Source organism: Pinus tabuliformis, chromosome 8, assembly GCF_031772625.1.
Source record: "Pinus tabuliformis cultivar Carrire ecotype Pingquan chromosome 8, CPIR1, whole genome shotgun sequence".
In the NCBI taxonomy this organism is placed as follows: domain Eukaryota; kingdom Viridiplantae; phylum Streptophyta; class Pinopsida; order Pinales; family Pinaceae; genus Pinus; species Pinus tabuliformis.
This window is the reverse complement of record NC_142294.1, coordinates 1,011,734,695-1,011,744,123: the sequence shown is the minus strand read 5'-3', so window position 1 is coordinate 1,011,744,123 and position 9,429 is coordinate 1,011,734,695. Positions and strand designations below refer to the sequence as shown.

The 9,429-nt window shown below is 40.6% G+C and overlaps 1 pseudogene; it reads right to left on the bottom strand.

Moving 5' to 3' along the window:
- Nucleotides 1–4,239: 4,239 nt before the first annotated feature.
- On the bottom strand, nucleotides 4,240–6,012 carry LOC149238820 (18S ribosomal RNA; annotated as a pseudogene).
- Nucleotides 6,013–9,429: the final 3,417 nt, after the last annotated feature.

The window sequence follows — 9,429 nt, the reverse complement described above, 5'->3', positions numbered from 1 at the left end:
ACATAAGGGTTTGAAATGGAATTCATCAAACCTTGAAATGTAGAAGGTGCATTGGTAAGGTCAAAAGCCATGACCAAAAATTCATAATGACCCTCATGAGTTCTAAATGTTGTTTTCGGAATGTCTTCAGTGTTCATTCTGATTTGATGATATCCTGAATGAAGATCCAACTTGGTGAAGTAAATAGATCCATGCAATTCATCCAGTAATTCATCAATGACCGGAATTGGAAACTTATCTTTAATAGTGAGCTTGTTGAGCTCCCTATAATCCAGACACATGTGCCATGATCCATCCTTGTGCACCAATACTACTGGAGTAGAGAAAGAACTTTGACTAGGTTGAATTATACCAGCCTCTAGCATTTCTGCAACCATACGTTCAATTTCACTCTTTTGGGCATAGGGATATCTGTATGGCCTGATGTTTGGAGGAACACTTCCTAGAATTAGATGAATAGAATGATCATGATCACGAATAGGTGGGAGATCTTTGGGAGTCTCAAATACCTTGGAATGATTGTCCAAGACATTTTCGAGATCTGGAGAAATAGATGATTCCGATGTGGAAACATCTAGCGAACATAATTGTGCAATTACACCTCTTTGTTCCTTTTTTAGAAGCTTTATCATACAGTTAGAGCTGATTATCTTTCCCAGTTTCCTTACAATACCCCTTAATTCAACTTCCTTTCCTTCCGCAGAAAATTTCATAAAAAGTTCTTGAAAATTAAAAGCTATTGTGTGCAAGGATTGTAGCCATTGGACTCCTAATACAACATCAGCACCTCCCATTGGAATGGAAAGCGTTGGGCTAGTCAATACATATTCTCCCATGGATAGCTTGATATTATGGCACTTTCCAGATAAATTTATCATTCCTCCATTTGCAACCATCACTTGACACTCTGGTGCTGGATATAGGAAGCAATTCAATTCTTTTGCTATCTTACAATGAATAAAATTGTAGGCACTTCCTGAATCAATCAACACTATTACCCTTTTCTTCTTGATTTGTCCTTCTATCTTGATGGTTTGAGGAGTGGTAATTCTAGCCAATGCATTACAAGATATGGTCGGATTCATTTCTTCTTTATCTAGGCTTTGTTCTTGGAGTATATCCTTTTCTTTTGACCTTTCTTGCTCCTTTTCTTCTTCCTCTTCACAATCTATGTAGAATAATTTTTTCCAGCACACTTATGACCTTTAGTGTATTTGCTATCACAACTATAACAAATCCCTTTTGCTCATTTTTCTTCCAATTGTTGTGGTGTCAACCTTATAAGTTGTGGAAGACTAGGGGTAACAACACTTCCATATTTATAGTTGTGAGTGGTATGCTTCCCGGTTGTCATAATTCTATTTTCCATTTTTCTTGCTAACCTGAATGCCTTCTCTAATGAATCAGGTTCCCAAAGGCGAACATCATGTTGGATATTATCCTTTAAAGTCCCTATGAACACATCAATCCTATGCTCCTCTAGAATATTTTTTACTCTTATGTTCAATTTTTGGAACTCCTCAATGTGCTCCATTATTGAACCCTTTTGTTTGAGACTTATCAATTGACTAAAAAAAGTGTTGCTTTTTGTATCCTCATAATGTGCTATCAATTCATCCGTAAAAATTGCCCAAGTGATAATTTGTTTACGAGAGAAAAGCCATTGATACCATACAAACTGATTTGGTTCCAAATGTAAAGTTGCAATACGTACCTTTTGTGTGTTTTGCACATTATTGAGATCAAAAAATTGCTCCATCTGTAATATCCATGTTGTGGGATCCTTGCCATCAAACTTCCTCATATTGATTTTTGGAATATGGTGGGTCTTTGGTCCAACATTAGAGTCTATGAAATCATGATTAACATTTCTTTTGTTCTCATCATGAGTTTCCTTTACTACCCTTTCACCATTAGTAAGCATTTCTTGTAGAAACTTTGTCAAATCTGTCTTAAAATCTGTCTTCAAATCTTCCATGCCTGTCTTCAAATATTCCATGCCTGTATTTAAAGAATTCATCTTAGCTTCTATGATTTTCTTTAATCCATCCATCTTAGCTTCTACATCTTTCTTTAAACCATCCATCTTAAATTCTGTTACTTTTTGTGCAAGTGACACTTGTTGCACTTGGTCTCGTAATTTTGATATGTCATGTTGCATTTCTTCCTCTTCTTCATGAGTCATGCTAGAGATTTTAGGTTGCTTACTAGGTGTTTGCGTTTTTTTCCTCGGGGCATCAATTACGATAATAATTCTTTACTATTCCCTTTTAATTCCTTCAAACTAATTTTTCAAACCAAGCTTATGCAAAAATTTTAAAAAAACTACACATCTTTTTTCACTTTGTAGGAGCTTGATATTGAATCTGATGTATCTCTGTAATTTCGGATCATCTAGTTCTGAAATCATGAACTGTAGTAGCCCTCTGTGTCCTCTTTCCAATGCCACTAGTCTAATTGAAATTGGATTCTCCAGGGAAGAGTTATGCCAAATCTCCCACGGTGACCTAATTATAGACTAGTTCAGTAGAAAAAACTTGTACGGCATTCCACGAGTCACCGTTTCAACCTTTGGCTCTAAAAATATATGTAAGAAACTACAGTCTGTCCTCTCTCTACACCTTCTTATGAAATTTCAATCTGATGCTCAGAGAGAAAGTTATGACTATTTTCCCCAGGTCACCTGTTTGGAATGTAATTCAGGAGTTTGCAAAAAGACCAACTTCCTCAGATCATATCTCGGCAAATATATTGCGAAGAGCTCTGAAATTTGGACCCAAGGTTCAATGCGATTCATCTCAAATGAGATTTTTTTATCTTCTGAAACATCGCAGAAAAAAAAGTTATGGAAAAAATGCCATGATGACCTATTTGGAGCAATGAAACCCTAGAATCTAAAGCTCTGATACCAAATGTTATGAAACCAGCTCACAAAAAGATAGAAAAGATAGATCAACACCTTAGAATTTAGCCTCTTCAAGGGGGAAACCTCTTTTACATTACATAAATGAGCAATTCTTGGATGATTCAATTGAAAAAACCTCCTTTCTAAATATAGGAGTTTATGGAGTCACAATATAACCTAGCCGACCTAACAATAATAATATAAAGCCACAAAAATAATAATAGAGGGATTCTATGGGGCATAATAATAATAATATGGGGACAATAGGGGCACAACAATATTAATAAGGGATACAACTACAATAGTAATGGGGTAATCACTAGTATTATAGGGACCTGACAGTGGCCACCCCAAGAAATCGCACTGCTTTTATTCCTTCCCAAACACCAATCCACAACAATCCCATGTTTTCTCCATAAAGCTATGGGGGAAAGGAAGAAGGGAAGAAAACAACACCAAAGAAACAAAAATCCCAAGAAAAGAGAGAGGCTCAATAGCATGTCGAGGAGATGTTTCCTAACCCAAAATAAAGAAAACAAGGTACCCAATCAAAGAATCCCACCTCTTCACACCCTTCCACATACACTATGGCACAACACCCTTTCTAGCTTACAACATAAAAAACAACAATCAAACAACCAAGAAAATAATTCACAACCTAAACTCGACCACTAGAAAAGATGAGGGAATTGATGAGATCAGTGTCTGGATACATTTAGACTCATTCGTAGTGGCAGTGCTCTGTCTTTTTTTAGTCAGAAGGCATGGGCCAAGCATGCAGGCCACCGTAGTTGGTTCTCTGAAAAAGGTGGCGGTGGTTTACGTGTTTCTTGGGTGAGCTTTTTTGTTGGTGGTTGGGTCAAGGGAGTGGTTGCGCATGCGCCTGGTACCTCAAATCTTCCATGGGGGGGGGGGGAGAATTTTCGAGGTGGTGTCAATATGGGATGGATGAAGAGTGGTTCAACTCGTTGGGCTGGCCACCCTAGTCCTCTCGATCGTTCCTTGATATGCCCTCATAGAAGGGTTGGCTATCTAGGTAATGAAAAACCCCTCCATCAGTCTAAGATCCATCGAGATCACAACTTTCCCCACCAATGGGAATGAGGTGGCATTCTTATCTCGTGCCTTTACCGTCGAGGGAATTCCTTGTACTCTCGTGAGCAACTCCCCTTTTAAGGAAAGAAGTAGCGAGTTGTGTCTTTGTTTCTCCCTTTGGATTATGGTTTTTTTGTGCAACTTGGTCATTTCATCGTTTCATGGTGTGCACTTTGCGTACATCCCTCTATTTAGTGGCCTTGCACCATCAATGTATTTGTGGCCCATGGATTTCTCTAGCATGGAGTTTCAACCCGTGACAACTTCTCTTTGGAGTTTGATTCTTGACCCCCATTAACTTTCTTGAACATCATTGACACAATCGGAACACTTCACCGGATTATTCAATTGGTAGGAGAGATGGGCGGTGTGTACAAAGGGCAGGGACGTAGTCAACACAAGTTGATGACACGCGCTTACTAGGAATTTCTTGTTGAAGACCAATAATTGCAATGGTCTATCCCCATCATGATGCAATTTGAGAAGGTTTCCCAATCCTCTCGAACCAGGAAGAAAAACTCATTGGTTGCATCAGTATAGCACACGTGCATCCCAGAACATCTAAGGGCATCACAGACCTATTATTGCCTCCAACTTCCATAGCCTAAATGGCCATAGTCCCTCTAAGAAGCTGGCCACGAAGGGGAACCTCCGCATAGCTAGTTAGTAGGTTAAGGTATCATTTATTATTGGAATTAACCAAACAAATTGCTCAACCAACTAAGAATGACCATGCACCACCACCCATAGAATCAATAAATATCTCTCAGTATGTCAATCCTTACTATGTCTGGACCTAGTAAGTTTCCACGTGTTGAGTCAAATTAAGATGCAGGCTCCACTCTTGGTGGTGCCCTTCCATAAATTCCTTTAAGTTTCAGCCTTGCGACCATACTCCCCTCTGAACCTAAACACTCTAATTTCTCAGGAGGTGCTAGCAAATTCCTTAGAGAAACATCCACCGATCCTTGGTCGACATCATTTATGGTTAAGACTAGGATGGTGTCTGATCATCTTCGAGTCCCCAACTTTTGTTCTTGATTAATGAAAACATCCTTGGAAAATGATTTCGTAGTGGTTCATCTTTCATAAATACAATAATTTCACCTCTGACAATGAAATACAAATGCCCCCGACAATCCCTATTAGTCATTACTCTAGTCCCGAAGGCCAACATAATAGGACTAGACTCTTATCACGTTATTCCATGCTAATGTATTCAGAGCATAAGCTTGTTTTCAGCACTCTAATTTTTTCAAAGTAATAGCACCAGAGCCGCGACCCAGCCAATTAAGGCCAGGAGCAGGTTGCCGACAAAAGGGATGGAAGGGCAGGTGTACATCGAGTAGCCGGATAGACCTTTATGACCCAAGTTCCAACTACGAGCTTTTTAACTGCAACAAATTAAATATATGCTATTAGAGCTAGAATTACTATAGCTGTTGGCACCAAAATTTCCCTCCAATGGATATTCTTTATGGGATTTAGATTGTACTCATTCCAATGACCAGACTTGATGAGCCCAATACTTTTATTTATTGTCACTACCTCCCCATGTCAGGATTGGGTAATTTGCATGCCTGTTGCCTTCCTTCGATGTGGTAGCCATTTCTCAGTCTCCTCCTCTTGAATCGAACCCTAATTCTTCGTCATCCATCACCACCATGGTAGGCCTCTATCCTACAATTGAAAGTTAATAGGGAAGAAATTTGAAGAAGCATCTCTAACACAAGGTTTGTGCAATCATCGAGTTATCATGATTCACTAGAGAAGTGGGCAAGCACGTGCAAGCCTTTTATCTAAAAAATGCATCTCTTCCAAAGAGTCAGGACTTGGTGTGCGTATTAGCTCTAGAATTACTATGGTTATCTGAGTAGTGTGGTACCATCAAAAAAACTATAACTGATCTAATGATCCATCCATAGTTTCACAGTTTGAATTAGTTCATAGTTAGACATGCATAACTTAATCTTTGAGATAAGCATATGACTACTAGCAGGATCAACTGGGTAGCACCCTCCCACTTCAATGGGAATTATGGGTGCTTTGTTACCAAGATCCAACTTGAACACCCATCAAGTAAAATAGATATCAAAATATCATGTAAAAATTTTATGGCTTGCACCTCTTGCATCCCAAGAAGGAAACACACACAACATGCCAAGGACATGGCAAACAAATGGGTAGTTGTGCTGAGTCACAATGCACCTAGGCCACTTCATAGTTTTCAACCATGCCCCAACCAACAATAAAACGAGCAATCACTCACCCACTCCCTTAAAAATGCCTCCATAAACCTCCATTCCCCACACCGAGGTATCCTAGGAGTCCAACCGAACATCACCAATAGTGGACCTTGATCTCCCAATCACCTGTGGTAGCCTTGATGCAAAGGAAATAAATGGAGAATGACCAACCATGCAACCTGTATAATATAAATGAGCCCCAACCCTTCCCTCCGCACACTGATGCCACTTTGGAGTCCACTCAAACAGCAGCAATAGTGGACCTCGATCTCTCGATCACCTACGACAGCATCAATGCGAAGGAAAAGAAAGGAAATAAAAAGAGCATTACCAACCGTAAATATTATCTTAGAGAGGCCATACAAACCTCCCCACTCTGCACCAATGCCACCTAGGAGTCCACTCGGATAACAGTAATAGTGGACCTCTATTGGATGATCACCTGTGGTAGCCTCAATGCAAAGGCAAAGGAAGGAAATAATACAAGAAAACCTGAGCCCACAACCTCCCTTAGAAATGACTACCAACGCTGCCCTCCTTGCACAGAGGCCACCTAGGAGCCCACCCGGACAATAGAAATGATGGACCTCAATCGCATGATCACCTATGGTAGCCTCAATGCAAAGGCAATGGAAGAAAATAAAACAATACTGACCGAACCCACAACCTCTCTTAGAAATGCCCGCTGACCCTCCCTACCCCGCACTGAGGCCACCTAGGAGTCCACCCGCGCAGAAGCAACGGTGGACCTTGATCACTTGACCACTTGCAGAAACCAAGATGTGAAGGAAAAGGAAGAAAATAAATGCAAATCAAGAGGCTTGCTACACAATACAAGAACATATCCAAATAGGAGGAGGTATCAGGCAGCTCCACACCCCATGCACCCTACATATAGGCAACCTAGGAGATTGACCACAACTTTACCAACTCGACAATGAATACTTTTCACCTACTGCAACCTCCATGCAGAGGAGGGAGGTCGAAGTGTTCCACCTCAAAATCCTTTATCTAGATCGCCCCCACCATTGATGTAGCAAGCCTCCTCCCCATTGGACCATGATCGCATACACAATTGAAATAAAATATACCCATAAACATTGTGACTTAACATTTCTAGCCACAAAATTCTACCACACACGTGAGATGCAAAGGAAAAGCCTACCGCTCGATCAAACATATGGGCCACCACATCTATCAAAACCTCAAAGCCAACGCAACCATAGGTGATGTGCACTTTGAAAGGAATGTTATTTCACTCTTGCAAAGGAAAACTGTAAATGACGCCACAAACACATAAAAACACTCACAGTCTTTTTGTACAAAAGGAGGCGGAATTTAAGCAGAGAAAAGGAGTTATTAGACAGGTACCTATGCTGGTTACAGGCTGCAAAAATCAGAGATCAAAACAAGGCAAAACAGGGCAGAGAACCCCAGCTGCACAAGGCCTAACTGGATCAACGCACCCTCAACACAGAGGTTTTGACATTCAGCGCAGGTAGCCTTCACGGGACCTGCGTTGAAATGCAGAACCTCTTCACAGAGTCTGCGCTGAAGGAGAAACGAGAGTTCCTCACTGGGTTCTGGGTCACAGTTTGTTGATTAATCTACGGTTTCAGGCCAAATAAAAGCAACAAGCAAGGTGAAATCAAAGGGATGCTTTGAGGGAGGACTAAGATCTATCACAAAGGATCATCAAATCATTTGTGAGTCCATTGTTCAGATCATAGACAAATCCAGTGATTGGATCAAAGCAGCAGCTGTCTACTTTGCATCTGAGAATAGCAGATGCAGTTCAATTGTTGCTGTTGAGTCTATGAAACAAACAATGATAGAGACACAAATAAAATGACTAAACAGATCTCCCCAGCGGAGTCGCCAATTTGTTGTGGGGAAAAATGCCTATGCAGGACAATCCTATCCACCTAAGGTGTGACAGTGCCTTAGCAACAAACAGAAACAACTATTCTAGTATTCTTCCTTTATGAATTAAGAATGAAGAGAGATGGATGGACTAACCGGTGTCTTCCGTTTGTCCCTCGATCCGGTTTCTCTTCTCTTTGAGAGTTCCCAGCTACTTGCTTTCTCGCTCGCCCAGCTTCAACGGGTCCCTGCAAGATCACAAGAAGAGAACACTACACAAAGACATAGATTCATATTCATAACTAGTTCAGGATTAGAAATAAACTAAACATACTAATGCAATCATACATCAAAGATACATCAGTATATAGGAGAAACCAAGATAGCTTTATTGATGAATAACAAGGTTCAGGAGGAGATACAACCAAGAGAGTTCTAATCCAGCATCTCCTTCCCAACAAATGAAATTCCTATCTTCACCTCCCTTCAAAGCATTAAGCACCCAATGATTCCAGTCTCAAACCAACTGCAATTCTTTGCAATAACAAAATTCCCGCCTCCTGGATCTCATGGAGGAGAGATCCATATATAGATGTTTGGAGAGAGGATGAGTCAGCTTGAGATCTGACTAGTGTCCTCTCCCTCTGTCAGTTCTTGCTTCCACTTGGAGACTAAGAGCCTCTTACTCATCACTAGTCGAATTCATTGAGGCAAGTGTCATTGGAGAAGATTCTGGAAGCTTCCAGGGTCTTTCCACCTCGTTGAATGAACTTGCCATTTGTCACCTCCCGCTCAGCGCACCCTGGTAGTGCTTCTACCTGCGTTGCAGTGCACCTAGCCAGTGTAATCTCTGCATTTTAGCGCAGACAGCTAGTGGAGCCTCTGAATTGATCCTGAATTGACTTGTTTTTGAGCAGTTTCTGGTGGAGAACTTCTGTGAATTGCTGTGGTTTGTTAGCCTTGTTCCTCTAGGGGTAGGAAAAACATTTTTAGGGACTTTGGATCCCTTAGATTATGGACATTTCATGCTTATAGCTGTAAGGCACAAAAATGTCTATAACACTAATACCATGAACCAACCATGAAAGTGCATGAGATCAACACTTTTGGATGCAATACCACGGACCAAAACCATAGGATCAAAAACTATCGGACTAATACCATGAACCAACCATAAAAGTGCGTGAGATCAACACTTTTGGATGCAATACCATGGACCAAAACCATAGGATCAAAAACTTTCGGACTAATACCATGAACTAACCATGAAAGTGTGTGAACTTTTCTCTTGCATGAAGGGAACTTTTCTCTGCATGAAAG